The sequence below is a fragment of the Camellia sinensis genome, chromosome 7, assembly GCF_055761805.1.
Source record: "Camellia sinensis isolate YWXY chromosome 7, ASM5576180v1, whole genome shotgun sequence".
Taxonomy (NCBI): domain Eukaryota; kingdom Viridiplantae; phylum Streptophyta; class Magnoliopsida; order Ericales; family Theaceae; genus Camellia; species Camellia sinensis.
The window spans coordinates 177,255,054-177,265,657 of NC_138967.1; positions in this window are offsets into that span (position 1 = coordinate 177,255,054).

Genomic DNA, 10,604 nt, shown 5'->3' on the forward strand with positions numbered 1-10,604 from the left:
TCTCTACACAGCCCACCTTTCCTAGCTATTTTCGACCTTCCGGACTCACTGGTACACTCTGTTTTACCTAATTTTGCTCCTACAGGTCTATTCCTATCAATTTAGCCCTACTCAACTATTATTATGGATCGTCATGATGCCTCCCATCCCATTTCCGTTATTTTGAATGGTTCCAACTATGTTCTATGGGCCCAAGCCACGTCTTCCTTCCTCAAAGGAAAGAAGCTCTGGCGAATTATCACCGGGGACATGACCCAACCGGTGAAAGACACTGCTGAAACCACTGTTTCTCCTGCTACTCCTACATATGAAGATTGCCTTGAGGAATGGGACAGTAAGAATTACCAAATCATTACCTGGTTTCGAAATACTTCTGTTACCTCTATCAGTCTTCAGTTTGGTCGCTTTCAGCTTGACTCCGTCACTAGTCCTGCAAAAGACATCCGGGATTTTTTGAAAGAATGATACCAGACTACTGGTCTTGCTCATCAATATCAACTTCAGAGCCAACTTCATCGGATGCGCCAAGAATCTAGTCAGTCCATCAATGACTTCCTTTCTCAAACGTACTCCATTTGGGACCAGCTTGCTCTTTCCGAACTGACTTGGCCTCACCGAGAAGATGCTGTTTTATTTACTGCCTATCGAAATCAGCAAAGGTTGGTGCACTTTCTCATGGCTCTCACTTCATCTTTTGAGCCCGTACGTGCCTCTCTTCTTCATCGCCATCCCTTGCCCACTCTGGAACAAGCTATTTCTGAGTTGCTATCAGAAGAAACTCGTCTTGGTACTCTCCAAACTCATCATGTAGATTCTGTTCTTGCCACTCCTCCGTGCCGGCCATCATTCACCCAGCGGACCACTGCCTGCCTCTACTGTCAGAATCGGGGCCTTCCTTCAACACATCTCCTGGTCAATTGCCCTGTCAGAACCTGCCGATACTGCAACAAACTTAGTCCTGGTCATCTACAACAGGATTGTTTTCGCAATCCATCCCGCTTATCCTCCAACAGCCACTCTTCTCGCGATGGTTCTCCTCGGAGGAACTTTCATCGTTCCGGGAATCAGTCTCATCACACTGCTGCTGCTGCCGCTGAGGGTTTTTCTGAGTCTCCTGCTCTGTCAACCCCTCTCTTTTCTCCAACGGATGTCGAGGCCATGTTCAAACACCTTCTCTCCCCTTCTGGTACACCTCCTCTCCCCTTCTGGTACACCTCCTCATACTGCTTTGTCTGTAATTCCAGGTAACTCTTCTTGGTATTTTGACTCTGCCTGTTGTAATCATATGACCTCTAGTTCAACTATATTTTCTTCCATCTCTTCATCTCCTCATATTCCCTCAATTCAAACTGCTGATGGTTCTCTCATGACTGTCCGTCATATTGATACTGTTTCCACATCTTCTTTATCTTTACCTCAAGTTTATCATATCCCTGCTCTCACCTTAAACCTTATCTCCATTGGTCAATTATGTGAACTTGGTCTAACTGTCACCTTTTCTGCTACTCATTGTTTGGTGCAGGACCCTCAGACGAGGCAGACTATTGGGATCGGCCGTAAGCACGGACGTCTCTATGAGCTCATTCACCTTCATGTTCCTAACTCCCCTCAGATCACTGCTCCTGCATCTGCTTCCCCATTATCTCCTTTTCATCTTTGGCATTGTCGCTTAGGGCATATTTCTATTAATCGCTTAAAGTCTTTGGTTTCTAGTGGACAATTGGATCATGTAATTCCAGATACTTTCGATTGTATACCCTGTCAACTTGCCAAACAACCTGCTTTATCATTCAATAAAAGTACTTTGTTTCCTGTGCACCTTTTGATCTTATACATTCGGATATTTGGGGCCCCTCCCCTACTACTACTATGAGGGGATCTCATTATTTTGTTGTTTTTATTGATGATTTTTCCCGGTTTACTTGGATTTTTCTCATGAAAACTTGGTCTGAACTCAAAACCCTTTATTATCGATTTGCCCAAATGATCCACACCCAATTTTCCAAATCCATCAAACTTTTTTGCTCTGACAATGCTATGGAATATCGAGATTCAGATTTCCTTTCTTTTCTTCAGAGTCATGGTACACTACTTCATCGTTCCTGTGCTGGCACGTCCCAGCAAAATGGCCGTGCTGAACGGAAACATAGGCATATTCTTGACACTACTCACGCTCTCCTTCTCTCTTCTTCCTGCCCTGAAAGCTTTTGGAGGGAAGCTGCCCTCACTGCTGTCTACACTATCAATTGTGCTCCTACACCTGTCATCCATAATCAAACTCCCTTTGAACGTCTGCATGGCACTCCACCTCCCTATACTAATCTTCGGGTTTTTGGCTCTGCCTGCTTTGTTCTCCTTCAATCTCATGAACACACCAAGCTTGAACCTCGTTCTCGTCTTTGTTGCTTTCTTAGGTATGGAATTGAACATAAAGGTTTTCGCTGTTGGGACCCTATCTCTAAACGTCTTCGTATCTCCCGACATGTTGTTTTTTGGGAGCACCAAATGTTTTCCTCTCTATCCTCCTTTCACTTACCTGTACTTTCCACTAATGTACTGTTTACTAATCCTTCCATAGATCTCTTCTCTGATGATTCTGATACAGGTTCCTCCTTCATTGAGACGCCCTTGCTCACTCCTGCTCCTGACCAGACTGTTCTCCTTGAAGGTCCACCTCTCCCTGCACCACTTTCTTCTCCACCGGTTCTTCCTCCCACCGATCCTCCTACGGGTCGACCACACCGGGTAACTTAACCTCCTATCCACCTTCGTGATTATATTGTTGGGTCTGCTACCTTTTCTACTTATGAACCTACCTCCTATCGTGAGGCTTGTACTAATCCTCTTTGGCAGCAAGCTATGACTGATGAACTTCAAGCCTTGGACAAAACTCATACTTGGGATCTTGTTGATCTTCCTCCTGGCAAAACTGCGATTGGCTGCAAATGGGTTTACAAAATCAAGACTCATTCTGATGGCTCTATTGAACGTTACAAAGCTCGTCTTGTTGCCAAGGGTTTCAACCAGGAATATGGGATTGATTATGAGGAAACCTTCTCCCCTGCTGCTCGGCTTACCTCTGTTCGCAGTTTATTGGCTGTTGCTACTGCTCGCCACTGGGAGCTCTTTCAAATGGATGTCAAAAATGCTTTCCTCAATGGTAATCTTCTTGAGGAGGTCTACATGCAACCTCTACCTGGGTCTACTTTTCCCCCTCATAAGGTTTGCAAACTACAGCGTGCCCTCTATGGCCTCAAGCAAGCACCCCGCGCTTGGTTTGCTAAGTTTAGTTCTACCATTCATGACTTCGGGTTCACCTCTAGCTCCTATGACTCTGCTCTTTTTATACGGACTACTCCTCATGGTACCACTCTTCTCCTTCTGTATGTGGATGATATGATTATCACTGGTAATGATGCAGCTGGTATTCTCCACCTCAAACGTTTTCTCCACCGTCAGTTTGAGATGAAAGACCTTGGTACTCTTAACTACTTTTTAGGCCTTGAAGTCTCTCATGATTCTACTGGTTCTTATTTATCTCAGGCCAAATATGCATCTGATCTTCTGGCTCGTGCTGGTCTTACTGATTGCAAAACTACATCTACTCCAGTTGATCCTCAGATTCGTCTTATTCCTCTCGATGGGGCTCTCCTCAATGATGCTACTCTTTATCGCCAGCTCGTCGGTAGTCTTGTCTATCTCACAGTGACTCGTCCTGACATTGCCTATGCTGTTCACATTGTTAGTCAGTACATGTCGGCTCCTCGCACTCCCCACTATACTGCTTTACTCCACATCCTTCGATACCTCAAAGGCACTCTGTTCCATGGTCTTCACTACTCTGCTTCCTCTTTTCTTGAACTGTGTGCCTTTTCTGATGCTGATTGGGCTGGGGATCCTACGGATCGACGCTCCACCACGGGATTCTGTTTCTTCTTAGGGGATTCTCTTCTTACTTGGCATAGCAAGAAACAATCCTTCACTACCCGTTCTAGCACCGAAGCTGAATACCGAGCTCTTGCTGATACTACTCAGGAACTTCTCTGGCTTCGCTGGCTCCTCACTGATATGGGTGTTTCCTCTTCTGGCGCTACCTCTCTTTATTGTGACAATCAGAGTGCCATTCAGATTGCTCACAATGATATTTTTCATGATCGCACCAAGCATATTGAGATTGATTGTCATTTCATTCGACAGCATGTTACACGTGGTACTGTTCATCTTCTCCCTATTGCTTCTGTCGATCAACCTGCTGATATTTTTACCAAGGCTCATCCTCCTGGGCGCTACCGTGATCTTGTTTCCAAACTCAACTTGGTCGATACCTACCCTCCTTGAGTTTGCGGGGGGCTGTTAACATATAATATACCCACTATAGTGCAGTAGCTGTAAAGGACAAACACATTAACATATAATATACACACTATAGTGCAGTAGCTGTAAAGGGCAAACACCCACTACCACACACTTTCACTTTTATATGCTTTCGGTGCTCCATTATCTCTTTCTCCTCTCTATAAAGAGAGAGAGCTTATTCTTTTGTAAATACACAAATACAATAACAGTCATTGTATTTATCAATCTCTCATTTCAGTCTCTCTCTTTTCTCTCTCTCTCTCTCTCTCTTTACCAATCTTTCAAAACCAATGCATGTTTGGCAGTTGGAAGATGTAGCTGACACAAACACATGCCATGCAACCCTCACAATTGGAAGATGTGGGGGCAACCCCGACATGCCTTGCTACTTGGTCGTTCCTCTTCATTTTCACAAGTTATTCTGCAATAAGGACAAGCAATCACCTTCAATCCTAAACTAGACTATAATTCTAAGTACGACAACCATATTTGATAGGAGTAGCTGACAACTATATTTGATAGAAGTAGCTAACAACTACAACAACAAATTACGAGTCCGAGAAAATATACCTTCCTTTTCCATTTTTTCACTTGTAGTGATATTTTTTGATTGTCTAAATTTTTTTACTTTTTAAGTATATAGACCTTAGATTTTTTATTTTATTTTGCTCACCAATAAAGACTTCGGTATTGATCCTAAGGTTCCTTATTCAAGTCTTAGCCTTCTACGCGTCGGCACTATTGACTATAGCAGGACTTGTGTTCTAGGCTTGGGTTTATACCCAATATTTGGAGTGGTATGGGTGTAAATCACCACCGCTGCGCGAATTCATGACTTAGACAAAGAGTTTGGTTTTGGTAATCTAAAATTATTGTGTATTTTGGCCTTCACCAATTAGGAAGAGTCACCTCTGCAAATGTGGGCTTGAGGTGGCTTGAGCTCCCACATTTGCTGGTATCCATCTCCTTAAGAAACAACAAATTTAAAAAAATCTTACTTATAGGATTTTTTTTTTTGGTGACAAAAATTGATTTTAGAATCATATAGTTATACAAAATATGACCTTTTCCCATCTTTGGTGTTTTTTTTAAAAAAAAAAAAAAAATGTGTAAAAATACTTTTTAAGTTTGCATAGACTAAACGATCTTGAAATTAAAACAAGAATAGTTTTTTTTTTTTTTTTTTTGAGTCTGCCGTTATTACAAAAAAGCTTGTTTCCACTTTTCAAAAAACACTTTTCAGACAATTCTACTTTCTTATTTTTCGTGTTTTTTTTGTTTTTACTAAATTTTTTTAATATTTTAAGCAATTTTTTTACTTTTTAGACACACCTAACATAAATACACCTAAAAAGTAAAAAAATTGTAAAAAAAATCTTTTAAAAATTCACTAAATACCAAAAATACAAAAAAAATACAAGAATTCAGTACATTTTTTGTATTTTTATGTATTTATTAATTTTTAAAATATTTTTTCACAAATTTTTTACTTTTCAGATACATCTAAGTAAGTTGCATCTAAAAAAGTAAAAAAAATATTTAAAATTTTAAAAATATTCACTAAAAACAAAAAAACACAAAAATAAAAAAAGTCAGTTTTCAAAAAATTTAATCCAAAAACTCAAACCAAACACACTGATTGATTTTTTTTTTTTTTTGGTAGTTTTAGTAAAAAACATAAAAGTTGACACACTATTAAAAGAAATTACCAGGGTATAGCCAAAAGACAAAAAAAAATTGGATTATAGCTAGCAGGCATCGTATTAGAGAGATTAGGGGAGAAAGAATTTTACTCTCTATAATGACTTTGAGCACACGTCTAGTTCCTTGGGGCGAAAGCTTCATGGTATGTGCAACACTCTTCCATTGTCTGAAGGTAGAAACACTGTTATTTTTCACAATGGCAGCAACGCACAAACTCATCACGATGAACGATTATGTCTGTAGTAGTACTTGAGCAAAGGTGTGTTCCTCAATGGACCCTATTTCCACCTTCTTTGATAACACAACTTGTCTAGACACCAAGATAAATTTTTTCATCATCAGTTTCAAGCATAGAGAAGGAAAAGAGTACTCCTATATATTACTTGTTTCAAGTCATTAACTCTATTTGATTTGTTATTTCTTTATTGATTATTTCCAAAGATGCAAATTAAAATCCATATACATGGTGATATAAAAAGGTAACAAAATATAGGTGATACATAGCATTTCCCATACAGATGCTATATAGAAAATCAATACATAATGATGTGATAAGTTTAAATTTTGTTAAGGGTAAATTACACCATTAGTCAATACAGTATAATTTAAGAGAAGTGTCGCTCTAGTCCCTTTAGTTTAAATTTGAATAATTGGAATCCTACACTTTCAATTTTATTGTAATGTGGTACCTTTGTCATGCGACATTAACATTGAGGGGAAAAAAAAAATCACGTGCAAAATTAGTGGGACCAAGTTGAATGCATAATGATGGTTGCTGTGTGAATGCTGTGTTCTTGGTGAATGCTGTGTTCTTGGACTGTGCCAGATTGTGCCTCTGCAGTCTGTTTTTGGAGCTTTGTGGTGAAATGCTGTGTTTGTGCCTCTGCTGCTTGGTGTTCTTTTTGTGTTGTCTGATTTTTTTTTGGCTTCTTTCGATCTCTGGTTTGTTGGTTCCTCACCAACTAGTGCTTGGAGCTTTGTGTTAGCTCCAAGCTCCTCTTTATTGATACATTGTATCACTTTTTGTATGCTTCATCAATAAATATTTCCTTTACCGATAAAAATAAAAAAAAAACTTGAATTCAATCACGTGCAAAATTAGTAGGACCAAAGTTAACATAATCATCACTTATGTTTTCAAAAATATCAAAGCATATCATTTTCAATTTAGATAACAAGCAAATTCAAGTTAGTATGAATAACCAATTAGGTTAAAATCCTGTTACTCCTCACTAGGAGATGGGTTAGAGTCTTGCTTGTAGCAAACTCTCTCTACTACAATCTCTAATGCACCAAATAAAAAAGAGTAGTATGCATTTTGTATGTAACTACATCTCTCTCCATTTCATTCATAAAATAATGATATGTATTTCATGATTAACAGCTATAAAGATACATGTCAAGAAATTTATATTTTAAATTTAAAAATGCTATTTTAAAAATTATAATTTCGTCGTAGTTTCAAGTCATAAATTTTAAATTTTAATGATGTGCTACAACTTTATGAATGAAATAAAATCTTTCATTCCATCTTTGAAATGGGAAGCTGAATACTTAAGCAAATATAAGAAGAAATTTCTAGTTAAAGGTTGTTTAATGTGAAAAAAGGCCATAAAAGATGGATTTACTACTAGTTATAAAACCACCAATTTAAATCGCTGGATATATATCTTGTGTTATTAATTTGAGCAAACAAAGACTAAACATGGTTGATCTTAAACTTGGAAAAAGAGAAAAGCGATGTGTGTGTGTGTGAATGAGAGAGAGAGAGAGAGAGAGAGAGAGAGAGAGAGAGAGAGAGAGAGAGAGAGAGAGGGGAAGAGAGAGAGATCACTTGCCTTGTTAACAATCAGGAACACAATTACAGTTGATTTCAAGTTTTCCATCAGCCAAAATCTTAAGCTTTCCAACTTGCTCGCCATGGTCTTTACTTTTCAATAAACACTAAACTTCAATAAAATTTAGCCATTTTTCAACCTCACTTATGTCTCTTAATTCTTCATCTCTAAACATGGTCGTACCGTCACCATATATGACAATATCCATTTCTCTTGTGCGACTGTGCAATCACAAAGTAATATTGTAATATTAATAACAACAAATAGTTTGAGACTACAGAAAAAAATAAGTCAAACTCACGTTAACGTCAAGTGAATTAGGTAAGATATAAATACAAAAATAGAATATGGATCCTAAAGTGAAATCTTTTATGTCTTACAAACATACTCAAATATACTCAATAAAGAAAAATCAAAATGCTTGAACTTTATTTAAACCAAAAATAGTAAAATAAAAACTAAAAAGATACGAAACAAATGTAAAAGGATTTAAGGCTCGTAGCACAGTTCAAAGGAACAAGATACGTGACAATAATAGAAAATAAAAATAAAAACATTTTAATATATACACAAATGCTCTAATTTGTGGTAGTATCAACACAAAGTAAACTGGCAAATTAAATATATTTAATATTATGAAAAAAATAAGAAATACACATCAACTGAAACATACGTAATACTACGCTCACCTTGAGGTTAGATGGTGGAGATAAATTGAATGAAAAATGTAGTGATAAATTGTTGTGTAAAAATTTTAGAACGAAAGTCTTAAAATATATAGAGCAAAATTTTGACCGTTAGCAATTCAAATTTCAAAATGGCAACGGTCATATTCAACGGCTATACCAATTAATACTAAGGCTAAGTTTGGCATACACAAAATAATTCATCTTTTTATCTTTTTTTCATCATATCACCTCTCTACTTTTCTGCACATCTTTTTCGTAAAAAGACAAAAAATACACTTATTTAGGTCATTCCAAACAATCCCTAATTTCAAAAATTGGAAAACAAAATCTTCTCATTATTGTTTCTTTCAAATTAACAAAAGTTGAAAAACACAATTATTACACGATAAGAAAGAGAAGGAAAATGTTCAAGTTTTGAAAATGAATGTTTAGAGGCTTTGAAAAGCTTTCAAATATGTTTTATTATCTTCTTAGAAACCAAATACAAAAGGAATTTTATTATTAGACAACAATAAAAATTTCGAAATCTAATTTTCAAGTCTAAGTAGAACACTACATTTGCAATGAGCAAATGTGCACGTGTATTGAACGTGATCAGTATTTACAAAGTGATTGTCTTATATAATTAAATAATTTGAGTAGAACAAATTAATTGTATTTGATATTATAAAAAAGAACAAGAAATACATATCAACCGAGATATACATAATACAATGCTCACCTTAAGGTTAGATGGTGGAGATAAGTCTAAACGGAAAATATAATGCTAAATTGTTTTGTATAAAAATGTTAGAAGAAAAGTCTCAGAATATATAGAGACAAATTTTGACCGTTAGAAATTCAAATTTCAAAAGGACAACAGCCATATTCAACGGCTATACCAATTAATACTAATTTTAAATAATGAAAAGCGAAACTTCCCATTAATATTGCTTTCTAATTAACAAAAGTTGGGAAACACTATTATTACACAACAAGAAAGACAACGAAAATGTTTGAGTTCTAGAAATGAATATTCGGAAACTTTGAAAAGCTTTCAAACTGCCTTTATATTTTTCTCAACAACCAAACACAAAAAGAATTCAATTATTATTACTATTTTTGATGGGGGCATGAAACCCAAACCAAAAGAATTCAATTAGACAATAATATTAAAATTTTGAAATTTAATTTTTGAGTCTAAGTTGAACACTACATATGTAATTAACAAGGTGCATGTGTATTGTGCGTGATCAATATTTAATCTTAAAAATTTCCTTCAGCTAGTTTGTTAGAGTTTAAAAATGCTCATCCTAAAGTTAGATGATAGAGATAAATTTAAATGAAAAATATTTTTATTTTAAATTTCACTTGCCTTCTTAACAGTCAAGAATACAGTAACAGTTAATCTCAAGTTTTCCTTCAACAAAAATCTTAAACTTTCCAGCTTGCTCGCCACAGTCTTAACTTTTTAATACACACTTCAATAAAATATGGCCCTATTTCAATCTCACTTATGTCTCTCAACTCTTCATTCCTAAACATGATTGCACGTCCCCAGGTACGATCGTATTTATTTCTCTTCGCAACGCTAAACCCACAAAATAATACTAATAACAACAAATGCTCTCAGATTACAAAAATAACCAAGTAAAACTTGTGTTAGCATCAAGTAAAATAGGTAAGATATAAATACCAAAAAAAAAAACTTGGATTCTAGAAAGAAAAGAAACCTTTTATATCTCACAAACATATTCAAATATACTCATTAAAGACAAACCAAAATGCACGAGTTTTGTTTAAATCAAAAACACAAAAATTAAAACCAAAATGATAACAAACAAATATAAAAGAGAGATTTAGGGGTCAAAGTACATTTGAGAGCAACAAGATGCGCGACAATAATAATAAAAAAAAAAAAAAAACTTTTAAGAGATTACAATTCGAGTTTGTGAAAAAAACAAAAAATAATAAAGAGTCTGAAATATACATCAACTAAGACATACGTAATACTATACTCACCTTAAGGTTAGATGGT